The sequence below is a fragment of the Nannospalax galili genome, unplaced genomic scaffold (genome assembly GCF_000622305.1).
Source record: "Nannospalax galili isolate Female #2095 unplaced genomic scaffold, S.galili_v1.0 scaffold2261, whole genome shotgun sequence".
NCBI classification, from domain to species: domain Eukaryota; kingdom Metazoa; phylum Chordata; class Mammalia; order Rodentia; family Spalacidae; genus Nannospalax; species Nannospalax galili.
In genome coordinates, this window is record NW_008344084.1 from 67,376 (window position 1) to 84,719 (window position 17,344).

General features: G+C 39.4%; 1 pseudogene; it reads right to left on the minus strand.

The window, feature by feature from the left end:
- Window positions 1-4,169: 4,169 nt before the first annotated feature.
- LOC103739873 lies at window positions 4,170-12,177 on the minus strand (annotated as a pseudogene).
- Between the last annotated feature and the right edge of the window lie 5,167 nt (window positions 12,178-17,344).

The following is a 17,344-nucleotide window of genomic DNA, read 5'->3' on the forward strand; positions in this document are numbered from 1 at the left end:
CATTTAGTCAGTTAACTCAGTATATCAACAAACCACAAAAGAAAAACCACCTGAAATCTTAGTACATTCAGAAAAGGCATTTGAAAAAAATCTAGCATTCTTCATTTAAATCTTGGTTTCAATCTCAAAAAAACTCAAACTCCAGTTCCAGGGGAAGAACTGTACTAGGAATAATACTTCTACTTATTAAAGAATATCTACAAAAAGCCTATAGCCAATATTCCACATAATGACAAAATCTGAATTTTTCTCTTCAAAATCAAGAACATGAATTTCAGGCAGGTGAGGTGACTCAGAGGTTAAAGCAAGTGCCAAACCTGAAAACCTGAGGTTAATCCCTGGTGAGACTCCTTCAAGTTGTCCTCTGACCTCCACACACATGCTGTGACATGCACAGCCCCCCCAACATACAAATAAATAAATATTTACAAAATAAAAAATAGGATTTTGTTCTCGTCTTCTATTTAATGTTATATGGATGTTTTAGCCAGCGTAATGAGGCAAATGATAGGAGGGAACATGATTTTTTTTTCTCTTTCTCTCTCTCTTTTTTTTTTTTGAGACAGAGTCTCCCTGTATCCCCAGCTGGCCTGGAATGGGAACATGATTTTTCATTGGGAAAATAAGAAGTACAACTTTAATTTGCAAGTGACATAATCGTCTATGTAAAAGATTCAACAGAATCTAGAAAAAAACTTCCTAGAACTAGTAAGTATATTTAGTAAGGTTGCAGATTATAAGATCAATACATAAAATTCAGTTACATTTGTATATACTATCGATGAGCAATCAGAGATTGAGATCTAGGGACAACAAGATGACTCAGCAGGTAAAGGCACTTGTGGCTCAAGCCTGGTGACCTGACTTGTATCCCCAGGACCCACATAAAGGTCAAAGGGAGAGAACCCGCTCTACAATGTTGGTTCTCTAACCTGCACATGTTCACCATGACCCATGTACCCATGTGTGCATACTCACATCATCATAATAATAAATTTTTAAATATTGATATTATAATCCAATACCATTTACAAATCATAAAAAACATGAGATTTATGGGGTAAATCTCACATCATTATAATAAATTTTTTAATATTGATATTATAATCCAATACCATTCACAAATCATTAAAAAAAACATGAGATTTATGGGGTAAATCTGGCAAAAGAACTGTACAGTGAAAACTACAAGGCATTGTTGAAATAAAAGAAGAACTAAATAAATGAAGAGAACCTATTTTCTTGAGTCAGAAGACATTATTTTGTGTGGATTTCAATTCTCACAAGTTGACATATAGATTTAATGCAGTCTGTATTAGTCACTTTTCTGTTGCTGTCATAGAAACACTGACCTAAGCAATTTATAGTTTGGCTGGGCGTGGTAGCACACGCCTTTAATCCCAGCACTTGGGAGGCAGAGGCAGGCAGATCTCTGTGAGTTCAAGGCCAGCCTGGTCTACGTAGTGAGTTCCAGGACAGCTGGGGCTCCAGGGAGACCCTGTCTCAAAAGGACCAAAAAAAAAAAAAAGAAAGAAAAAGAAAAGAAAAGAAGGAAGAGTTTATTTGCGCTTACAGTTCCAGGGGAATTACAGTCCATCACGGCAGGGCAGCGTGGTGGCTGGAGGTGGTTGGAGCAGGAGCAGCAGAAGCTAAGCTCTCACATCATCATGCAGGCACAGGAAGCAAGAGAGCGACTGGGAATCTGGCAAGACTTAAGAATTCTTTCTCTAAGCCCACCTCCAGTGACATGCTTCCTCCAGGATAGCCACACCCTCTAAAATCTCCCAAAACAGCGCCATCATCTGGGGACAAAGTGTTCAAATACTTGGAGCCTATGAAGGACATTTTCATTCAAACCACCACACAGTCTTAGTCAGAAGCCAAGCAAGCTTGATTCTAAAATTCTTGTGGAAGGGCAGCAAGATGGCTCAGCCTTGTAAAGGTATTTGCTGCCAAGCCTAACAACCACAGTTCAATCCATGGGACCAACAAGTGGAAGGAGAGAATTGACTCCAACTCTGAGCCAAGGAAAAGGTGAGGAAACAGATTTCCCACTACAGCCTTCATAAGAAAGGCAGGCCAACAACACTGTCTTGAGCCCAGTGAGACCAGTTCAAACTTCTAACTCTAGAACTGTAAAATAGTATTTTTGTTCATTTTAGTAATTGTTATAGCAGTAACAGAAAACTAATAGTTACCATACTGTACTGTATTTCTTGCTGACAGGCTTTCTGTGCTCTTTTCTTTCTGTATATAATCTTCTACCTCCTTTCCTCACTTCACAGAGCTGTACCTGGCCACTCTTTATCTGCTGTGTTTATCTCACTCTATAGTATTTCTCATGTTGATAGCCAAATAAAGAAGATCTTAGCTACCTACTTCTTTCTTCACCTTTTTAAAAATATTTTATTATTTTTATGTGTATGAGTGTTTGTCCACATGTATGTAAGTGCACCCATGTCATACAATGCCCACGGAGGTCAGAACAGGGTGTCAGATCCCCAGGAACTGGAGTTAACAATGATTATTAACCTCCGTGTGGGTGCTGGGACCCAAACCTGGGTCCTCTACAAGAGGAGACAGTGCTCTTTTTTTTTTTAATTTTATTTACTATTTTTATTTTATGTGTATGCGTGTATTGCCTGCATGTAGGTAAGTGCACTCGTGTCGTGCAATGCCTGCGGAGGTCAAAAGAGGCTGTCGGATTCCCTAGGACTGGAATTACGGACAGTTATTAGCTGCTATGTGGGTGCTGGGATTTGAACCCAGGTCTTCTGCAAGAACAACCAGTGTTCTTAACCCCTGAGCCATCTCTCTAGCCCTTTTCCTCATCTTAAGAATTAACTCCGGCTGAGGATGTAACTCAATGTTAGAGCACCTACCTGGCGTATACAAGGTCCTGGGTGTGATCCCCAACACCACAAACAAACAAGCATATGACTACTCAAATATCACTATCTGGAAGTGTTTTCTAAGCCCCGCCCCCACCAGCCTTGACTCTGGTGTCAGATCCCTGTTCTGTGCCTTTGTAATACCTTCTATCTGCTGGCTTATGTCATTAAGATTTACTCCCTCATTTATATATACTTGTCTATTTCTTCCATGGTGTTTATACTGTTCCTTCTCATCTTTATATCTTTGAACCCCAGTCTAGTGTGTAACACTAATATTAAGGACTTACATAATGTTTGGTGAATAAATAATCATCTCATAGGATTGCTATAGGACTATTATATTCATTCTAAGGTTTGAAACTTTTTCCTTCATAGGGTACAAAAATAAGAAAAAATTTAAAATATATACAAAGATAAATACAATTTTTAGTTTATATAAAAGCTCTAGGCCTGATGATCAGAGATTTGTCCCTTTCAGCATCATTCTTTCAAATGGTTATTAAATTTTTGAATTATTTTCAATTTTAAAAAGCCCTAGTTCCTTTTCTTTTCCTGATTGTTTATACATGAGAAAAAAATCTAATATTTTACTTGGTGTAATATTATTTTGGTACAGACACTGGGATTCTGTTGTTCTACTTGTATTCGTTAGATTTCTACCTTTAGCACCTGCTGAGCCAGCTCACCAGCCTTCATCTATATTCTTGATTGTGGTAACTTCTTTATGTTCTTAGAGATATTCTTGAATCTATATAGAAATCAGATGGGAGAAACCTTTATCTAGCCTTTTTATTCTTCTCCAGGTTCTCATGTGAGTTTGAGTCTTATAACTCAAAGAAGAAGGTTCTTTTCTTCCTCGATGCCCATATGTTTTTGGAGCTCTAATCTGCTTTAATTGGGAAATCAGGCCAAAGAATTCAAATTGCACTTTAGCTCAGATCATGACTGTTATATAATTAAATTTAAACTTTGTTTAAGCTGAGTTGCTTAAATAATCAAATTTAAATTTTGTTTAAACTGAGCTTAGTAGTGTAAGCCTTTAATCCTAGCACTCTAGAGACAGAGAGGCATGTGGATCTCTGTGAGTTCAAGCCTGTGCAATCTACATAGCAAGATACAGGCCGCCCAGGACTAATACTGAGACCCTGTCTCAAAAACAAAACAAAACAAAACAAAAACCTTTAAACTTCATGTAAAGAAAAGAAAAATTGGGTTGGCAGGATGTTTCAGAGGGTAAAGACATTTGTCCCCAAGCCTGATGACCTGAGTTCAGTTCTAGGGCCCACACTGTAGAAAGAGAGAACAGACTCAAAGTTGTCCTCTGACCGCTACACATATGTCATGGCATGTACATGCACCCCCAATAAATAAATATTAAAAAAAAGATCTAAAATAAAAATATATGGCCATGGGTCTAGAGAGATGGCTCAGCAGTTAAGAACACTGACTACTCTTGCAGAGAACCCTAGTTCAATTACCAGCACCCACATGGTAGCTAACAACCATGCGTAACTCCAGTTCCAGGGAATTTAACACCCTCTTCTGACCTCTTGAGGGACTGCATGATGTGGAGGACATAAGTGTGCAGGAGTCTGTGGAGGCCAGAAGAAGGCATCATATCCCCCTGGTGGGTTCTGGGAATCAAACCTGGGTCCTCTGCAATTGCCATAAATGACACTTATACACATGTAGGCAAAACACTCATACACATAAAAAATAATAAATTAAATATTTAATATATATTTAATATGACCTTGAGAACCTATAAATTCACAATTTAGGGACCAACAAGATGGCTCAGTGGGTAAAAGCACTTGGTTCAGCAAGCCTGGAAACCTGAATTTGATCCCTGGGACCCACAAGGTAGAAGGAGAGTACTAACTCCCACAGGTTGTCTTCTGACTTCAACACTCACACTGTGATATGTGTATACCTCCCCACACATATACACACAAAATAAATAAATGTTAAAAATTTATTTAAAAGATGAAGGCTGGAGAGATGGTTCAGCAATTAAGAGCACTTACTGCCATTGCAGAGGACCTGAGTTCAATTCCCAGTACCCACCAGGGGGATATGATGCCCTCTTCTAGCCTCCACAGGCTCCTGCTCACATGTGGTACACATAAACTCATGCAGGCACAAACACATGCACATAAAAATAAATTAATGTTTTTAAAAATTATTTAAATGAAAATTTTTATATCATATGAGCATGAAAACCTATAAATGCATAATTCACAGCTTAGATTTCCAAAAACCTTTGAGGGAATCTTTCTAAAGAAGTGGTCCACATGAGGAGGACTTTCTATGTAGCAATACTGTTCACTGCCATGGGGGGCTTAGAGCAGGAAAGAGTTAAACACCATGTAGGGGAACTTAAGGAGTGTAGTGATATAATTTTGATTCAGGAGAGTTGCTGACACTAGAGGTTTTTGTGAAGAAACTGCTCTTCAAATCCAAATGATGACATGAATGCATTTAGAATCCCGGGTGAGGACTTAATGAGAATGCCTTTTATCTGATTGGTTTTTGTTTGAAATCAGGTTACTATACAAAGTATAAAAAATGGCTTTGCTCCAGTTTCTAAACAGAATGAAAAGAATTGTCCTAATTGAATTTGTTTTGACATTCTTGCTACACCACACAGGTCAAGTTGCAAGATGGAACAAAAGAACAGAGCTAGAGGGTAATACGAGGCTCTGACCAAAATGCTATAAATGTTAGGAATGTCGTTCCTACATCTATGAAACCCATAAATAAAGACTATTATGTGGGACTTGCATTCATCTCCATATTAAAAAGGCCATGCTGGAAATAAAATGTCATGGAGTTTAGAAAAGATGAGGCTTAGGATCACCTGAAAATTGTCTTTTGATTACCATAAGAACTTGATTACAATTCATGTGACACTTAATGCATAAGCATTCTTCTTTAAATCATTTGAGGCTAGTATTTGCATGAAATGAAGAATTCTTTAGATATTGGAATAAGGGAGCCAGCTAGAGTTATAGTCAGAACACTGAAATAGTAACACTTTTTAGTACTCTGGTATGGAAGACACTGTTTTATATGTGTGTGTGTGTATGTGTGTGTGTACACATATTATCTAAAACTCATTTTAATATAATCACATTCTGATGACTTAATTCAGCATACACACTCTCAGTGAAGTAGCCAGGAAATATTTTTTGTTTTCTAGTATCTTTTTTATTTATTTATTTTTTTAACAATTTCATAGATGTATACAGTGTATTTTGGTCATATTTGCCCTGAGGAAATGTTTTTCCTCCTAGAAAATGGTGTCTGTATGTTTTCTTTTGTTTGAGACTGAATTTCATAATATAGCCAAGACTAACCTCCAACTCAGGATCCTCCTGCTATAACCTGAATACTGGGATTATAGACATGCACCACTGCACTTAGCTTCTAAGTAAATTTAATGCTTGAACTAAATCTGAAGCCGGGCGTGGGGGCTCATGCCTTTAATCCCAGCACTTAGGAGGCAGAGGCAGGCGGATCTCTGTGAGTTCAAGGCCAGCCTGGTCTACATAATAAGTTCCAGGACAGCTGGGGCCACAGGGAGACCCTGTCTCAAAAAGACTGAAAAAAAAATCTGAAGAGATCAAAGAGATGGCTGAGCAGTCAAGAACACTGGCTGCTCTTGCAGAGGACCTGGGTTCAGTTCCCAACATCCACATACTGGTCCTGTGGCTCTGACTCCCTCTTCTGATCTCTGCAGGCATTATATGCATATGGTATACTTAGATACATGTAGGCAAAACACTCATACACATAAAATAAAAATAAAAATTTTAAAATCTGAGACTATTTTGAAGACTTAAAAATTGACATTTGAGAGCCGGGTATGGTGGTGCACGCCTTTAATCCCAGCACTCGGGAGACAGAGGCAGGTGGATCTCTGTGAGTTCAAGGCCAGCCTGGTCTACATAGTGAGTCCCAGGATAAAAAAAAAAAAGGGCCCTTTTTTCAAAAAAAAAAAAAAAAAAAAAAAAAAAAAAAAAAAGACATTTGATCATTCAATATTGTGGCTTGTCAAAAATACTATGTATATTGTTTTCCTTTTGAAAAGCGGTTTGTTTTTGCTCCCCTCTCCCTATTGATATAGGCTACTGAATGGAGCAGAATCATTTTTGAAATAAGTTTACAATTATATGTTGCCTTTTTCTTTGTTTGAATTAAGAATCCAGGTAGGGAGATGGTGATGTAGTTCAATTGATAGAGTCCTTGCCTAGCTTGTATGAAGCTTTGGGTTGGATCCCAGCACTGCATAAACTGAGCCTGGTGGTGCAGGCCTATAATTCCAGCACTTGGGAGGTAGAGACAAGAGGATCAGAAGTTTAAGACTATTCTTCACCACATGGCAAGTTGGAGGCCAGCCTAGTCTTCTCTTTCTCTCTGCCCCCAATGCTCCCACTCCACCCACACAAAGAACCCAAGTGGTGGCACTGAACTGTTACAGAAAGCTGTTTTTGCAGAGAACTGTTTCTTTTAAATCTGTGAACTGAATAGATTTCTGATCTGCATCTCCAAATAGATTGGTTACTCAACAATACACAAGATAACTTGCTCTGTACGTCTTATGCATCATAAAGTGGTTATCAGGGGAATGAAATTACTTTGGGGGGGCGGAGTCTTTTTTTGTGTGTGTGTGTGTGTGTGTCTTTTTGAGACAGGGTCTTCCTGTAGCCCCAGCTGTCCTGGAACTCACTATGTAGACCAGGCTGGTCTTGAATTCACAGAGATCCGCCTGCCTCTTCCTCCCAAGTGCTGGGATTAAAGGCGTGCATCACCATGCCCAGCATTTTTTTGTCTTTTTGAGACAGGGTCTCCCTGTAGCCACAGCTGGCCTGGATTCACTATGGAGACCAGGCTGGCCTCAAACTCAGAGAGATCCACCTGCCTCTGCCTCCCAAGTGCTGGGACTAAAAGCATGAGTCACCATGCCTGGCTATTTGAGGTTTTTGTATTTTGTTTTTGTTTTTGTTTTGAGACAAGGTTTTGTGTAATCCAGGCTAACTTTAAATTCATGTGTATCTAATGATGACAATGACCTTGAACTAGTAATCCTCTGGCCTCCACCTCCCAAGTGCTGGGATTACTGGTGTGTGCCACTATGCCTGGTGAAATTACTGTTTTTAAGGTAATTATGTTTTCTGTGTGTTAGATAATTAAGTGAATTTTCCAGATAAATTCTTTCTTCTTTTTCTTTTTAACATAAAATATTTTTGAAATAATGGGGGGGGGGGACAGACTTTTAAAGCATACATTTAATTCCCTTATAGGATTCCAAGTTTTAAAAATACAGGAAAACTAGATAATTCAAGGTTGTCTTTATAGGTGAATGCCTTCATTCTTTAACTCTGGTTGCTGACACAGATGGAGAGACCACTGCCCACTGAAATTGATGCTGAGAAGGGCCATGGCTGTTCTTCAGAGGTTAATATAAGGACACCTCTTGATTTGCCAGAGGAGTCTGGCAAGGGAGCAGATGGCAGTGAGAAGGGCCCTTCAGCTTACTCAGCTGCTCTGAGAAGCTTAGGGTGACCTCTCTAATACAAACAAACCAAATAGCTTTCAGTGTAATGGGGCAGCATCATTTGTATTCCCGAATAACAATACTGCTCCTCACTTTGTCTCTCACACCCTGATCCAGTGTGGCGCCATCTGCTTCCTGTGAATTTATATAGGCCCTGGCCCTGGCTAGTCAGGATTATTATTGAGTAGTATCTTTAGGAAATGTGTTCTTTACAAAGTTTTTCACATGAATCTGATATTATGTCCATTTGCATAATTAAGAGACTGAGGCAAAGAGGAATTGAGGGCTATTGGAGTTATAATTCAGCTTTCCAGCTCCTGATTTCTTTGTAGTTTAGCATTAGTCCACAAAGCTATTCCAGTGCTCTTGTTTTGGCATTACTTACTAAATTTTGGAGTAAAGCTTTCTCAAAAGGAAATTAGTTATTTTGTAGATGTTATTCTCAGGGTTTTAAGACTTCTCGTGGCCTCTGGTTTGCTCAGTTATAGATAATAAAGAAGGCGACCTGCTTTGTTTTCTGCTGTTACACTACTCTGACCTCCCAGGAGACAGGAATTAAATAAGGAAGTCTAATTTACTCTATATCGTTTCATCAAAACCAAATTATTAAATGAAGCCATTCTGATTCAAAGGTGTTTAGTTTATATGGCCACATATATGTACATTATAGATATATATGTTACATTTAAACAGACATAAAAAAAATTATCCTTAGGCCAGCAAGATGGCTCATTAGGTAAAGGTGCCTGCCAACAAACCTGATGATCTGAGTTTGTTCCCTGGGACCCATATGGTAGAAGAAGGTGTGCCATGGCATTTGTGTGCCCAATAAATAAATAAAACGCAAAAAGGTTTTTTAAAAGAGAGAAACTATTTTTTTTGGTAAATCACAGCTCTCCTTTTTCTTGCCATTGGCTGAAATGACATTCTGTTTCCTACATTAGCACCTGCCTAGAGGCCTGGTGGATCAAAAGAGCAGTGAACAAAGTGTTTTTAATTGCCCAGGCTTTGCTAGAGCTTTTGTTATACTCAGAAACACAAAAGACTTTGAATGGTGTCAGAGGGCTGTACTGAGAAGTGTTCCTTTAGAACTCTACACAGATGATTCACTTACTGTGGTGAGACATTGTCTTGTATAGATGAGTTCATGAGCCCATTTTTATTCCAACTGTGAGAGCCTCAGGGAGCACTTGATAGTTACAGTTGCCTTTAACTATTGCCAGGAAACCAGGCAAGTGTCAGAGTTTACTAACTTGTCATTAATGCAGGATTCTGTCTTTGCAGATTATACTTGCTAATTACTTTTATAGTTTTGGATACATAATTTAAACTGAATAGTGTCACTATATTGTAATGGTTAATGGTACAGGCTGTGGAACCAGACTATGTTCAAACAGTTGTATGATGTTAGACAAGTTCCTTTATTTCTCTGAGTTTCAGTTTTCTTAATAAAAAGGAAAAAGAACAGAAATTACCTTGTTGTGAGGACCTAACTAGTTAATATATGGAAAGCACTCAGAATATACTGTCTGGTCACTTGGAAGACAGAGACAGGTGGACCTCTAAGAGTTCGAGGCCAGCCTGGTCTACATATTGAGTTCCAGGACAGCTGGGGCTACAGAGAGACCCTATCTCAAAAAGACAGTATATACTTGTATATACATATACTGTCTGGTATATAGTAAGTAGTAAATGTAAGCTAATAAAATAGCTCATATATCTATTTTAAAATTTTATTTATTACTAGTCTGTGTGAATGTGGGCATGTGCACACCATAGCACCATGTGGAGGTCAGAGGACAACTCTCAGGAGTTATTCCACCGTAGCATTTGACGATTGAACCCAGGTTGTCAGACTTGTGCAACAAGCACTTTCACCGCTGAGCTGTCCCACCAGCCCTCCTTCATATTTAATTTTTAAAAGTTTTTTAAAGCTTTTATTTATTATTTTTATTTTATGTGTATGCATATGTAGGTAAGTGCACCCATGTTGTGCAATGCCCGTGGAGATCAGAAGAGGCTGTTGGATCCCCTGGGACTGGAGTTACTGACAGTTGTTAGCTGTCATGTGGGTGCTGGGATTCAAACTCGGGTCTTCTGCAAGAACAACCGGTGTTCTTAACCACTGAGCCATCTCTCCAGCCCCTAATTTAATTTTTAATATTAATTTAATTTTATGTGTATGAATATCTTTTTTTTTTGAGACAGGTTCTCCCTCTAGCCCCAGCAGGCCTGGAGCTCACTATGTAGACCAGGCTGGCCTTGAACTCACAGAGATCTGCTGTCTCTGCCTGCCAAGTGCTAGGATTAAAAAATATGTATGTTTCACTAGTATATACATACAAAATGCTAAACAATAATATTTAGTCCTGGAATACATAGTATCTTTTCACTAAAGATTCCTCTAGTATTGTATAGGCTATATATAACAGGCAAAACTCTATGTACATAAGAGTATTAACATTAGCTGCCTCAATTTATAGCTTTGGTAGTTTGTCCATTGGAATGTCAAATTTGAAGAGTTCTGGGGCTTGAAGATAGATTAATTTGTACGACTGTCTAATTGTAACATTGACAATACCAGTAAGATCTTCACTTTCTTTTTGGGTCTTCTTGGCTGATGCCTGGGAGACCATGAGCTTCTCTCAGGAACCTCAGGAACCTTGAGGGCTGTCCTAGTTTGTTTCTTCATTGCTGTGACAAAACACTCTGACCACTACCAACTTGGGGAGGAAAGGGTTTATTCAGCTTACATCTCCTGGGTCACAGTTCATTAGGGAGCCCAAGATAGGAACTCAGGGCAGGAACCTGGAAGCAGGAGCTGGAGCACAGGCCATGGAGGAACACTGCTAACTGGCTTGCTCCCTTGGCCCCTGCTCAGCCTGCTTTCTTATGCAATACGGGCCTACCTGCCCAGGGATGGCGGGTTGGGTCCTCCCACATCACTCAACAATCAAGAAGGCGCCCCATGGACATGGCCACAGGCCAGTCCAATGAAGGCAATTCCCCCAGTTGAGGCTCCCTCAACTCAGGTGTGTCAAGTTGACACTAAAGCTATCCAGCACAAGGGCTGTGTGTTTAGGTGCCATCTGCACTTGCTTCAGAAGATGAAGGTTGAAACAGAACCTGGACATGAAGTCCTCAGTTGTAATCAAATCCACACTACTTTCTAAAGTTTTCAAAATAAAACATTGACCAATTTCTTTCTTGGAAACTGGTGATATGGCAGATATTTCTTTAGTGTCCTAGAAGCCCCTTCTAGTCTGCAAGCAGTATGCAGGCAAACAGAAGTTAGGAAGCATTCGTGCTTGCCTTCAGGCTCTTCTCATATATTTGCTTAAATAAATATTTAAGCAACTGTATTTTGAGAGAGATTGATTCTGTCTGCCCTGGAAGTGTTTCCTCAAATACATTTATCACTGCTTGTTTAGGGCTACTCATTGTTCTCCAGCTCTGATACTTGGAATTGCCAAGCTCATCAAAACTTGCAGCTCCTATACCTTTCCAATCATAGCAGACAAATCTCCGTCACTCAGAAGAGGAGATTGAGAATCTCCAACTCGAGATGGATCTTTTGAAAGCACGACAAAGCATGTTATTGTTGAAAGTTCTCCATTCAGATCCCACATTGATAACTGAGTCACCTACAACCAGGCTACTTTCAGGACAGGACAAATCACTGACTCTGTAGTACTCCACTAAAATTACATCTGAGTGTTTCATCCCTATGACTCTTAGGAGGGCATCCAAAAGGGCTGGTAGATGCCATCTTTGTGGCCACTGCAGCTCCACCTACAAGCTACTGTGAAAACAGCAAGAGAGTGTCAATCAACTTATATATAAATTCTTATAACTTTGCTCACCGTCCCAGTAAAATTGTTTAATCTGCTGGTTTCATTTTAATCACAAAATCAGAAATTTTATAAACATGCTTATTCCTCTTGAATTGTTAATATAAGTATGTAGAGATTCAGTTTATTTCATTCATCTATCTATAAACAGATACTTATTATGCCCTTACAATATGCCAGATGAAAATATAAAGATGCAAAGAAATGCTTGCTTACAAGTTCAAAATCTAAAGGGGAAGACAAACATGAAAACTGTTAATTATATTGATGGTCAACTGCTAAAGTAGAGATATGAATGAAGAAAGGTGAAAACCCTTGAAGCAGTGAACTAAAAGTACTTGTCACAAAAGCCTGAGGACCTGAGTTCAATCCCCAGAACCCATATAAAGGTGGAAGGAGAGAATTGACTAAAGTTGTCCTCTGAGCTCCACACAGCCCTATGGTACCACTCCCACCTATCTCTCTCTCTCTCTCTCTCTCTCTCTCTCTCTCTCTCTCACACACACACACACACACACACACACAATTGTAATAAAATTAACAAAGAAAAGAAAGTGTCTAGCATGTGTTAGTGCTCAAAAAGTATTACTGATTTTAAAAATTGCTTATTGATAGAACCAATTAGGCTCAAATGTAGCTCAGTAGTAGAATGCTTACCATTAGCAAGCACAAGGCCCTGGGCTTGATCCTTAGACCTGGCAGGATGGAGGTGGTTACTAAGAAATTGGCTGTATTTGGAGAGTATACCAATTTGAAAGGAACACTGTAAATCTATTATTTGTAATTTTTTTTTTAATTTTAGGTGTGTGTGTGTGTGTGTGTTGCCTGGGTGTAGGTAAGTGCACCCATGTCATGCAATGCCCACAGAGGTCAGAAGAGGCTGTCGGATCACCTGGAACTGGAGTTACGGACAGTTGTTAGCTGCCATGTGGGTGCTGGGATTCGAACCCGGGTCTTCTGCAAGAACAACCAGTGTTCTTAACTCCTGAGCCATCTCTCCAGCCCTTATTCCTAATTTTTAAAGCCCAAGATGTTTCAGAAATTATGGTCATTTAAGGTTTTTGTTCTCATGAGTATAATCATGCAAATTACATAACTATTATGAGCAATCAATGAAATTATTATTACTTGATTTTGGACAAAATCTTTCTTATAAATTAGACTCTAAACTCCATAGGCATAAATGCTAAAGCCTTTTCATTTAATAATTTAACAACTGAGGTTCCAAGTAGTTTAATGTAAAGTGATATTTGAGCTAAGCAGTGAAGAATATAGGATTTCCTTATTTGAAAAAGAGAAATTTCAGGGCTAGAGAGATGGCTCAGTGGTTAAGAGCACTGTCTGCTTGCAGAGGACCTGACGTTCAGTTCCCAGTACCCACATAGCAGTTAATAGCTGTCTATAACTCCAGTTCCAAGGGATCTGACACCTTCTTCTGGCCTCCGAGGACTTTGCATGCATGCATGCAAAACATACATGCATGTATAACATATATGACTGAGTATGCATAATTCAAGGTTGAATTCAGTCTATATCCAACCTTTTTAACTATGAGAAAGAAATTCACTAAGTGAAAATTTCAGACAATTTCTATTGCCTTTTGTATCATCATTCAATATAAAAGATAAGAGAACCAGACCTGTTTTAAGTCACCAGTCATGTATGGGCTTTTTTAAAAATATTATTTATTTTTATTTTATGTGTATGAGTGTATTGCCTGCATGTAGGTAAGTGCAGTGTAATACCCTGGGACTGGGGTATTGCATTCCCACTGGCTCTGAGACGTAAGTCAAATCTTTGACTTGTTTTGATTTTGAGGCTCATATTGGGTCCTTAGAACCATAATTTTGATGGTATTTGTACACCTCTTGATCTGTCTATCTGGTTAGACATTTTAGGAGGCATGGGTTCACCGTAAAGGCTAGGAGTAGTATTACCAGAGGCCCAGTGAAACTCAATTAATTACACCTGAATTATTGGCGTTAAAACAGTGAACCTCACCTGAGGCCATGTATGAGCCACTTTCCTTTAGGAACAGTAGGTCAAGCACCCATTGTTCTGTAGCACCATTTTAGCTAGGGAGTTAACCTGTCTCTCCAGCTGCCCAGTGGAGGCTTGTAAATGTCCAGTGTCTCTGTCTGAGATCTTAGAAGCCTAAAATTCTTATTACCCATGGCTAGGGTGGCAGCACCCAAGGCAGCAGACCTGCAATGCCTGTTTCCACAAGGATGGAGGCTGGACTTCTCTTTGCCTTTGAGAGACTTGGGTTAGGGTGAAGTGATTTCCCCCTTCCTCTTTGCTATAGAGATAAACCTGGGGAGAACATGGAAGAGTATGCACATGTTCCATGGTGAAAGGGACTATGGGATTATTTTATTCTCCTATTTCTAAATAAGGCGAAACTAGGTAAGTAGTCTAAATCAGTTTGCAATAGAAATTTGAAATTAAGCATCTCTTTTTCAGGACAAGGCTTACTTTGTGGTTTAGGGGAAAATACTGCTTACAAAACTAAACAGGAACTCCTTGAAAGGATTGGGTGCTTTATTCAGGGCCTGCTCAACATTAAAGTATTTGAGAGCTTTGTTGTCATTGTTGTTTTATCTTTGTTGTTGTTGTTGTTGTTTTGTTTTGTTTTGTTTTGTTTTGAGACAGGGTCTCCCAGTAGTCACAATTGGCCTGGAACTCATTATGTAGACCAGACTGGTCTCAATCTAGAGGTATGCCTGCCTCTGCCTCCCAAGTGCTGGGATTAAAGACATGTACCACCACGCCCACCTTCATTGTTGTTTTAAACTTGAATATGTTGTGTTTAAGACACAGGGGGAAGCTGGGCATGGTGGCTCACGCCTTAACCCATTTGGTGACTTCCAGGCCAACGAGAGGTCTGTCTCAAAAAACAAGGTGGATGGCTCCTGAGGTAACAGGGCATATTGTCCCAAGATGTTGTCCTCTGGCTTACACAGAAACACATACACACACACACACACACACACACACACACACACATACAGACACAGACTCGCACATGTGCACAAAAAGACCACCATATCCCAGGCACTAAACTTGGCAGGTTTTTTGTTGCTGTTTACCTTATCTTACAGATAAGGGTGAGTCAAAGAAAATGAAAAATGAAAAATTTTTAATTTTTATACATTTTTTAATTTTATAAATAAATGTATATATTATATAATTTATATGTATATTTTTAAATAAATTTTATAAATTTTTTTTGGTCTTTTTGAGACAGGGTCTCCCTGTAGCCCCAGCTGTTCTGGAACTCACTATGTAGACCAGGCTGGCCTGGAACTCACAGAGATCCACCTGCCTCTGCCTCCCAAGTGCTGGGATTAAAGGCGTGCACCACCACACCCGGCCTAAATTTTATAAATTTTTAAAAAATATTTTATTTATTTATTTACTTTTATGTGTACGAGTGTATTGCCTACATCTATGTGAGTGCACCCATGTCATGCAGTGCTGCGGAGGTCAGAAGAGGGCTTCGGATTCCCCTGGAACTGGAGTTAAGGATGGTTCATAGCCACCATGTGGGTGCTGGGAATCGAACCCAGGTCCTCTGCAAAAGCAGTCAGTGCTCTTAATCGCTGAGCCATCTCTCCAGCCCCAAATTTTATAAATTTTTATGAATGAGTTTAAGTAAATTTATCTTGTTTGTATTTCTAATTTTTGTTTTGAAATGACTGGATATAAGTAAAAGGTTAGTACACAGTGGGTAGTTATTAGATGCATACTGAAACCAATAAAGATTTTTAAATTGTGTGTGTGTGTGTGTGTGTGTGTGTGTACCACAGAGTGCATGTAGAGATCCAAGGATAGCTTTTGGAGTTGGTCCTCTCCTTCTACCTCATTAAGGCAGGGTGTCTCTTGTTTCTTCTGCTCTATATACTCCAGGCTAGCCTGCCCAGCATCATCCAGCTTTTTTGTATGAGTTCTGGGGGTCAAACTTAAGTTATCAGGCTTTTTACCCTATGAGCCATCTTTCTGGTCCTCAAGATTTTTTGGGGGGGGTGGTCATTTTTGAGGCAGGGTCTCCCTGTAGCCCCAGCTGGCCTGGAACTCACTATGTAGACCAGGCTGGCTTTGAACTCACAGAGATCCACCTGCCTCTGCCTCCCGAGTGCTGGGATTAAAGGCGTGCACCACCACACCGGGCTCAATAAAGAATTTTAAAACTCGGGATTCTGTGTTTTCTTAAATTAGTAGATTACTGATGAACATATTTATAGAAGATGTTTGCAATGAGAAAGAGTAATTATATATTTTTTAAAAGTTGCTAGACCATTGATTGATTTTCTGTCTTAGCAACTTGCATAGCATCCGCTAGAATTATGAGAACTAGTCTTCAGGGAGGAGGATTCCAGGTCATTTCCAGCTCCATTGCTCTAAGTCTGGTGTCTGAAATATGTCCTGTCCTCAGCAATAAGGTCTTACCTTCAAGTTCTGGGAGGTAATCAAAGACTCTGGCAATAGCCTATATTATTTGGGAGTCTCTTGTACTACCCTGACTAACAACTCAAAGAAGGTTTCTCCTGTCTGGCACTGTTTCTTGTTTTGTAGCCTTCAGGTATACACATGCACTCATTACATCTGGATACAAATGCTTAACAGCATAGGACTTAATCTATATGACAGAATATCTGAAATCTGGGTGGGGGCAGGTAAGGGGTCTAAATTTCATTAAGATGTACTATATGAAATGCACAAAAACTCAAAAAAAATATTGTGCTGATTTTGGTGGTGCATGCCTTTAATCCCAGCACTGGAGAGGCAGGGTAGGCTCTGTGAGTTCTCTGTGAGTTCAATTCCAGCCTGGTCTACATAGTGAATTCCAGTCCATCTGGAGCTACAGGGAGACCCTGTCTCAAAAAGACCCCCCAAAAAAAGTTTGTTGGAGTTAAGTTTGAAGATTCACACCTGTAATCCCAACACTCAGGATGTTGAGACAGGAGGATCTTAAGTTCATGGCCAACTTGGCTACATAGTGAGGCTTTGCTTCCAAAAATAAATTTATATATATACAT